Raw genomic sequence first — 9,819 nt, forward strand, 5'->3', positions numbered from 1 at the left:
TTCTGTCTATAGGTGTGGAACCAATAAAGAACTAAACTTGGAAGAATCTCTATGTTTCATTCTTGGCTCTGGGGCCTGTCAGTCCTTGAGGTTTTATTTGACTATTTTGTGCAAGATTGGTGCTTGATATTCCACCCCATTTCTAGGATAATCTTTTGATGCATGTGCATCAAACTTGATATGTTAGATGAGCCAGGAAAAAAAGCATTGTCTCTCAGATCTAAATCATCTAGGTCAGGGGGTACCCCAAACTCTTCAGCTGCCTAACCTCTTCATGACATATCAGTTTGTTCACTGACCCCCCAAATAGTTATTATATGAAATTAATTTAATAAATATTTTTATAATAGTATTATGAAAAATAACTACAATAACAGATCAATGATACCAGTAACAACACACAGTTAATAGAAACAATTCGAGGCTGTTCTTGTAGGTGGTGGATGATTGAATCCTGGATAACACTACCTTCTGAGGGATTTGATCATCATCTTCTTTTTTTTTAACAAACCCCATAATCCCTTGCAGGGTGGAGTCTGGGCAACTGAATGGCGCAGAGTGTTTACTGGCTGGATGCCCTTCCTATCACCAATGCAGAGGGTTTTTTTTTCCAGTAGATAAATTCTCATTCTGCCCAGAGAGAGAAATATCTGCCTCTACCTAGGATTGAACTCACAGCCTCCTGATTGTGAGGTGAAAGCTCCACCTCTTGGCCATCCCACCACCTTGCCACTAGCCATCTCACTTTCCGGATTAGGGACTGGGGGGAGAGCTTTATAGAGACCCCCGAAGAATAATCAACCTTCTATCATTCACTGGCTATTGTAATGAAAGGAATTAGTGACCTTGAAGAAAGAGAAGGAGAAAACAATCGGATAAGAGGGGCAAGAGCCAGCAATCCCTTAATGGTCTCAAAATGAAACTGAAAAAGGGTCTGCCCTAACGGATCAGGCAGTTCGAAGTGGTGGGTTGGAAATTTGTACTTTGAGACTTGCAAGATTCTGTTAATGCAGCCTTACAATAAAGTACAATTAGTTCATCTAGTCCTGTTTCCCCAATGGTCAAGTCTTACTCTCCTTCCATAATGAGCCTGACATGTGGGTCATTCCTTGCAGTTTCAATGTGGAATAAGTTGAGTAAAGTGAATGGTGGAACCCCATGGCTTGAATAAAAACATAACAGGGTGGGATTCAATTTTTTCAACAACCGGTTCTGTGGGTGTGGCTTAGGTGGTGGGCGTGGCTTGGTGGTCATGTTACTTGCTGGGCGTGGCCAACTCAACATCACTCACATTGAGGCACGTATCTCCTCGCCTGGCCTCTCATGACTGTGGGGATGCTGCAACAGTCGTAGGTGTGAAAAATGGTCATAGGTCACTTTTTTCAATGGTCACTCCACATAAGCAAAGTACCAGCAAAGGAGGGGAAAAAAAACTCCAGAGAGGTTCCTGAGACAGGAAGTCTAGTCCTGCCAAGAATGTAAGCAACACCAGAATGTTTCCTTCCTGCCTTCCTTACAGGATTAGTCCAGTAATTTCTTCTAACAACCAGTTCTCCGAACTGCTTAGAATGTTAACAACCAGTTCTAGCGAATAGTTGTGAACTGGTAGAATCCCACCCCTGAGAATAACAGAGTTGGAAGGGACCTTCTAATTCAACTCCCTGCTCCTGCTCAGGAAACCTGCTGTCCCATTGCTCAGAAAACCCTATACCATTTCAGACAAATGATTGTCCAATCTCTTCTTAAAAACTTCTGGAAGCAAATTGTTCCTCTAATTAATTGTACTAACTGTCAGGAAATTTCTCCCTAGTTCTAAGTTGTTTCTCTCCTTGATTACTTTCTACCCTGGCTTCTTGTCCTGCCCTCAAGTGCTTTGGGGAATAGAGTGACTCCCTCTTCTTTGTGGCAACCCCTGAGATAGTGGAACACTGCTGTCATGTCACCCCTTGTCCTTCTTTTCATTAAACTAGACATATCAAATTTCAACAACTATTCTTTATATGTTTTAGCTTCCAGTCCCCTAATCATCTTTGTTGCTCTTCTCTGCATTCTTTCTAGAGTCTCAACATCTTTTTTTACATCACAGCAAACAAAACTGGATGCAGTATTCCAAGTGTGGTCTTATCAAGGCATTCTAAAATGGTAGTAACAATTGATTCTATCCCTCAGTTTGGTTTCCCTTCCCACTGATGGACCCCACTGGTGGGAAAAACAAGTACCAATCACACTCCCTCCCTCTCATGATGCGGTGGGGAGGTTGAGCAAGCATAGGAGGGTCTTTTGAATAATAGGTTTGGCTGTCTCTTAGTGGTCCAAGTAATATCTCCCAAACACAGAGGTGCTAGACCCACTAGCTGAGCCTTTTTCTGAACATGGTATAAAAAGTTTAAGGACTTTTTTTAAAAAAGAAAAAAAAATAACTAATCTAAAAAAAATGCTGAGAAGTAATAGGCAAAGAGGAGGCATGCAAGGTGAAATGGGAAGTAACTGTGGAAGCTCTGCCTTTCTGGAGTTGTCTTTGATGTTTTTATCTGTTCCTGTCTGTTGCGTGTCGGGGAGAACAGACACCGAAACAGGACTTCCTTCCTACATGAAACAATGTTCTACCCACAGCCAAACTACACATGCCATTTGTTTCTGCAAAGAGTTTTCTTTGACAGGTAGACTGATTAGAGGATAAGGGATGCCACTTGTTTTGAGGAAATTGTTTCTTGCGGCAAAGAAGCAAAGAAGCTGTGGTCAGGAATGCTGTGCCATTCCTGAGGAAAACTGACTCACTGTGTCTCAGTTATTGCTAGATTTGATTATTACAAAGCATTTAGCATGAGGTATCACTAGAAGTTTTCAGAAGCTTCAATTGATGCAAAGGAGTTATGGGTGTTTACCTGTGGGATCATATTACTTCTATCCTGCCATACATCTTTTAGTTGCTAAATATTTATGAGTATAATTACAATTGTTGATGACTATAATGTCCTAGCAAAATCAAGGATCCCAGGTAGAAGCTCTTGTCACACCAGTCTTGCCTACCTATTAAAACCAAGCTAAGTAGGATTTCTATGTTCCTATCCATGGTGGAGGATCAATTGATTGGACAAAGAACATTCTCTATAGACACACTACTATTTTGGAAAGTGAAATTCTGAAGACCTCATTCTCAATTTTAATTTTAAAGTAAGAAGCAAGCTTTTAATTTGTCAGGCTGAAGTGATTTTAACAAGACTTTGTTCTGTTTGCCAGATGTGTCATACTATTACATTTTGATTTCATCTGTGATCTAATATTGTGAATTTTAATTATCATCAGCTATCTAGACTTAACACATGAACTTGAGAAAAACAGAATACAAATATTTCAATTATACTTCATGCCATTTCAATATGTAGCATTGCAGTTGTTCAGTAACAGCCAGTCTGACTCTGTTTTTGCATATGCATAAACATATATATAACTAATATTTATGCAACTGTCCAAAGAAAATAAATATATTTATGGTTGCATATAGTGATCTTTAACTTTTTTCCAAATTTCAAGCTGACATTGAATTCATGTAATTCCTGGGAAGCAGTTCAGGTATTGCTCTTTGGAATTATAATAGCTTTGTTTACAAATCCAAAGCGGATTTTGTTTTTGTTTAACCAAGGTACTGAAATAGGACACACATTCTTATAGTTTCCAGTAAGGAGTCTCTTTCACTTTATCTTAAAATATCTGGGAAGAGGCTTGTCATTCATTTATTCATTTTGCTTTGAGGGAATAAAAAACAATTACCATTCAGCTCAACAGGATATCTTTGGATGAATGAACTATTAACTTCAAACAGTTTATTTTAAGTCTCCAGGAATTTTGAGCTGATGGGGGGCAGGAGGCAGGGGAAATCAAATATACCTGGGTATGGCAGGAGGCAGAGGAAATCAAATATACCTGGGTATGGCTCCATACCTGGACAGAATTTGCCAGGCCTTGCCACACAGGTATGGGTCCTGAAGCGTTTTCTGTACCTAACAAGCAAAGATGGTACAGGTGAGTTCTCTAGACTTAGCCCAGCTATTTTGCCTCAAAACACAAAATCTTACTGCACACAGTTAGCACTTGCTCCCTGAGATACTTTGGAGCTTTGGATCCAGACTTAAGGAAAGAGAATTTCACTCCTGTTGAGAAGTAATAGTAATAGTAAACTATCCTATAATCTGCAACTCTTACACTGCAAAAACATATGGACTACACAACTCGATCAGAGCAAAACAATAGACGCAATCTACATAGACTTCTATAAAGCCTTTGATTCAGTGGTACACGACAAACTACTCCTAAAACTAAAATCTTATGGTATCTCTGGACATCTGCATAACTGGATAGAAGCATTCCTGTCAAACAGACAACAAATGGTCAAAATTGGGAGCGTCCTATCAAATTCTGTACCTGTCAACAGTGGTGTCCCCCAGGGCAGTGTTCTAGGACCAACTCTCTTCATACTCTACATAAATGACCTCTGTGATCATATTAAGAGCAACTGCGTTCCCTTCACTGATGATGTAAAGCAGGGGTGTCCAACCTTTCACCTTCCCTGGGCCACATTAGAAGATGAAAATTTGGTTTGGGCCGCACGTAAAATAAAATAACAGTAACGATACCTGATCATCCCCCAAAAACGTAGAAAACATAGTTAACTTATTAAATTTATTTGGAAATGAAGTTAGTGAGATGTTTTTATTATTAATTATTTATTAAAAATTATTTATTTTTTATCACGTTTTTTATCACGTTTTTTTTATCGCAGTTTATTTTCTGGCCAAATTTTGCGGGGCGGGGGAGAAAGCTCACCCACCTCGCGCCTACCTCTCCTCCTGCAAATGGCCCGGCTGGATGAGGCAGGACTGGAAGGCAGAAGCAGCAGTGGCAACGGCGGCGGGGGCAGAAGCAGCAGCAGCTGCGGGGGCAGAAGCAGCAGCAGCAGCAGGGGCAGAAGTGGCGGCAGCGGTGGGGGCAGAAGCGGCGGTGGGGGCAGAAGCGGTGGCGGGGGCAGCGGCAGGGGCAGAAGCAGCAGCAGGGGCAGAAGCGGCAGCGACGGCGGGTGCAGAAGTGGCGGCGGTGGCAGCGGCGGCAACAGCAGGAGGTGGCGCTCTGACGGTGCCCGCCTTTTCTGTTGCTGCTTGGCTTGGCGCTCGCCTCGCCCCGCCTCACGCCTGCCTCTCCTCCTCCTCCTCACTGGCTCTGGCACGAAGGTTGGGGTGGGCACTGGGCCGCATTACGAGGCAACCTGGGCCACATGCGGCCTGCGGCCCGCGGGTTGGACAAGCCTGATGTAAAGCTATTCAACACCACAGACAATACTGCTACCTTTCAAAAAGACCTTGACTATGTATCAGAATGGTCAAACAAATGGCAACTTCAAATCTCAACAAATAAATGCTGTCTAACATATTGGCAAAAAAAATCAGAAAATAAAATACAAGCTGAATAGTCAAGACCTTGTTGATGATCCAAGCTCTGTAAAGGACCTTGGGATACTCATCTCTAATGACCTAAGTGCTAGAGCCCACCGTAACTACATAGCCAAAAAGGCGTTAAGAGTTGTTAACCTAATCCTACATAGCTTTTTCTCTGGTAATATCACACTACTAACTAGAACATACAAAACATTTGCTAGACCAATATTCAAATACAGCTCATCAGTCTGGAATCCACATTACATATCCGATATTAGCACAGTTGAGAAAGTCCAGAAATATTTCACAAAAAGAGTTCTCCACTCCTCTACTTGTTGTAGAATACCGTATGCCACCAGACTTGAAATTCTAGACCTAGAAAACCTTGAATTACACCGTCTTCGGTCTGATCTAAGTATGGTATGTAAAATCATACCTTGCAATGACTTACCTGTCAATGAATACTTCAGCTTCAACCATAACAACACAAGAGCACACAATAGATACAAACTCAAGGTTAACCGCACCAAACTTGATTGCAGGAAATACGACTTCAGCAACAGAGTAGTCAATGTCTGGAACACTCTACCTGACATTCTGTGGTTTCTTCCCCAAACCCCAAAAACTTTAACCTTAGACTTTCTACTATTGACTTCACCCCTTTCCTAAGAGGTCTGTAGGGGGGCGTGTATAAGCGCACCAATGTGCCTACCATCCCTGTCCTGTTTTTTTCTTATATGTACCCATTTCATGTATTCATAACTATGTATATACTTATACCTATTATCTTGTAAGCAATTGACAAATCAAAATAAATAAATAAAAATAAATAAAAGCTTCTATCTCCAGGAAGTAAAAAAAAGCTGGCAGTAGAAACCAATTCCTTCTCATTACTGAGCCAGGTAATTGTTAAGTTGTGGGAAAGACGACTCGAGACCAGTTAATCTTTAGTTGCTTATAATTTTCTTCTTGGTAACTGAACAACAACGGAGCCGTGGCAGCCTCTTTTATAGCGGCTGCTTGCGGCTCTCGGCCAATGAAGGCTATTCAATTTTCCTGCCGTTGGCCGAACCAATCAGAATGGAACATTCAAACATTCAAATATATAACACCCCTCCCTAGGTGGTACAGTCCCACCAATCAGGCCACCCCTATGTTACGTAGTCACGTAAATAGGTGGGGCTTTTATGGTTCCTACTGGACCTGCACAATTCAGTCATGGTGTTGTCTTCGGACTGCTTGGATGGGTTCGCTGTTCCTCCCGTCCTCTTCTGTGAAAGATCCTGGAAGGTAGAGTCAGCCATGCCGCTCCCGCCTGGCCTTTCTGGGCTGGTTGAGTCGGCTTGGCTGCTCCTGCCAGAGTGGCTTTGTGATGGTATTCCGATGCCTGCTCCAGTCCTCCGAAGTTTTCTTCTTCTCCAGGTACATGATTTTGATTTCCCCTCGGGGCTAATGGTGCTGTTAGTTGTTGTGTTGTTTTTAGGGTTTGTTTTGTTATTTCTTGTGTTTGTGGAGGGTTTCCCCCTCCCCTCTCATTTATGTTTGAGGGGTCTCCCCCCTCTCTGGTTTGGTTATTATTTTGGTTTAAAGTTTTATTTGGTTCTTGTGTTTGTGTGGGCTCTTCCCCTTCTTCCCTTTGGTTGTTGGTGTTTCTTAATATGGCCCTTGATCTGAGTTGGTCTATATGTCTCCTCCAGCTCTTTCCATCGTCTGTCTCTACCCTGTATGACTCCTGTTACTTGGATTATTTTAGCTGGTATCCATAATGGCTCCCCCGTTAGGTTTTTTGCATAGACCAGGTCCCTTGTTTTAAATGTACGGCACTTACTGGAGGAGTTTCTTGGTTTTTCTGTGGTATATGTGGGGTGTAGTCTATCTAAACTAGATCTTAGTTTTCTTCCCATCAATAGTTCTGCTGGGCTTTTGTTAGTCATGGCATTTGGCGTGATGTGCTGTATCATTAGCAATTTATATATTTTTTCCTGGATATCTCGTTTCTAGCCTGTGTAATGTTTCTTTGGTAAAACGGACCATGCGTTCTGCCCATCCATTTGTAGTCGACCAACCCGGCGCTGTTAAAGCATGTCTTATATCTAGTTTGGCTAGGAACCTCTCAAATGTTAGTGCAGTGAATTGCGGTCCGTTGTCAGATACAACTAAATCCGGCAATCCATGCATTGCAAAAAGCTTTCTTAGTTGTCTAATAACCACTTCTGTTGTGGTTGAATACATGACACTTACCTCTAGCCAATTTGAGTAAGCATCTACTACTATTAAGAATGTATGCCCTTTTGTTGGTCCAGCAAAATCAATGTGTATTCTAGACCATGGGCCCCTAGGTTTTTCCCAGTCAAGTACAGGTGCGGAAGGGGGTGCAGGTCTAGATTCCTGGCATCGTTTGCACGTTGCTACCCATTTCCCTATATCCGAATCCATCCCTGGCCACCATACATAACTCCTAGCCATGGATTTCATTCGGACAATACCTGGGTGACCTTCATGTAATAGTTTAAGTATTTGTTCCCTCAATCTGTCTGGTATGATCACTCTATCCCTCCACAGTACACATCCTTTTAACATTGACAGCTCAGTTTGTCTGTGCCGAAATGGTTTAACGGTCTCGTCGCTTTCGGTCTCTGGCCACCCTTTACCTACCCAATTTAAAATCCGCACCAGGATTCTGTCTCTCGCTGTTTCCTTCGCAATGTCTGTTGCTGTTATGGGTAGGTTTGCCAGCGTCTCGATGTGCAGTGTTGATGTGGTTGGTGCAGGATCATCCTCTAACTCAGGGTAGGGGAGAACGGCTCAGGGAGTCAGCGCGTGTTATGTTCTTTCCTGGCCGGTAGATTAATTCGTAGTTGTATGCAGCAAGGAATTCGGACCACCTCGTCATTCACGGTGACAATATGTTGGGTGTGGGTTTGTTTCCTGCGAGTATTCCTAAAAGAGGCTTATGATCAGTGACCAGTGAAAATCTCCTGTCATAGATGTACTCGTGGAACTTTTTAACTCCTGTTATTGCGGCCAGCGCTTCCCTATCCAATTGGCTGTAGTTCCGCTCCACTTTTGATAGAGTTTTTGAATGGAAAGTGGTCGGTGCTTCTCTTCCATCGGGTAATATGTGGCTGAGTATGGCCCCAATGCCAAAGGGTGATACATCGCAGGTTAACGTTAGTGGCAGGGTCTCGCTATATTGGATTAGTACACAGTCTGATGTAATTAAGTCTTTGATTCCCTGGAATGCGGTTTCTTCTTGTCGCCCCAAGGTCCAGGTAGCTTTCTTATCCAGCAACCTATGTAGTGGTTCTGCTATCGTTGCCTCCTGTGGCAAAAATACATTGTAAAATTAATAAGTCCCAAGAAGGCCTGTAAATCTGTTTTATTTTCGGGTCTGGGAGCTCCCTTGATTGCTCTGATTTTCTTTTCAGTGGGGTGGATCCCTTCTTTATCTATACAGTATCCCAGGAATTCAACCTTATCGGTGGCTAATTGGCATTTCTCTCTTTTAACTTTAAGTCCCTCCTCTTTAAATTTTTGTAAGACTTCCCTCAAACGGTCTTCGAGTTCTTTTTCGTCCTTGGCTGATACCAGCACGTCATCAAAATATGGCACTACCCCTTTAATTCCTTGCAGTAGGCACTCCATTAGACTCTGAAATACCCCTGGGGCCACGCTAACTCCAAATTGTAGTCTTTTGCATTTGAATGCCCCTCTATGAGTCACTATTGCTTGTGCTTCCGTGGTTTCTGAGTCAACTGGCAACTGTTGATAAGTTTGCACAAGGTATAATTTCGCAAAAATTCTACCTCCCCCCAAAGAGTGTAACAGGTGCTGTACCACCGGAACTGGGTATGCGCCTTGTTGTAGTGCATGGTTGAGGGTGGCCTTGTAGTCTCCGCAGATGCGTACGGACCCATCTGGTTTGATAGGAGTCACAATTGGGGTTTTCCACCTTGCGTGGTCTATTGGTTATAATACCCCTTGTGCAATAAGTTTATCTAATTGTTCATCAATTTTTGGTTTTAACGCAAAAGAGACTCGTCTTGCCTTTAACCTTATTGGGGCTATCTTAGGATCCAAATTAAATGAGATAGGGGACCCTTGGTACTTGACCAGTTCTCCATTGAAGACGTTCTGGAATTCTCTCATCAGGTTCTCTTCCCAGTCTGTCTCAGCGATGTTGTTTATTCCAGTCATTCCGATTCCTAGCGGTTCGAACCATTCGAGTCCCAGTAAGCTGGGGCGATCCCGGTCAACTATGGTCAATGGAAGGACTTTCGTGTATTTTTAAAATTTGATCTGGAAGTGTCCGGTTCCAACTACGGGAATTCTGTTTCCCTGGTAGTCTTTAAGTGTGAGCTTTTGTTTTTTCTAGTTCCTTTCTTTTCAT

Source organism: Pseudonaja textilis, chromosome 1, assembly GCF_049901715.1.
Source record: "Pseudonaja textilis isolate UNSWEBS1 chromosome 1, rPseTex1.2, whole genome shotgun sequence".
Taxonomy (NCBI): Eukaryota; Metazoa; Chordata; class Lepidosauria; order Squamata; family Elapidae; genus Pseudonaja; species Pseudonaja textilis.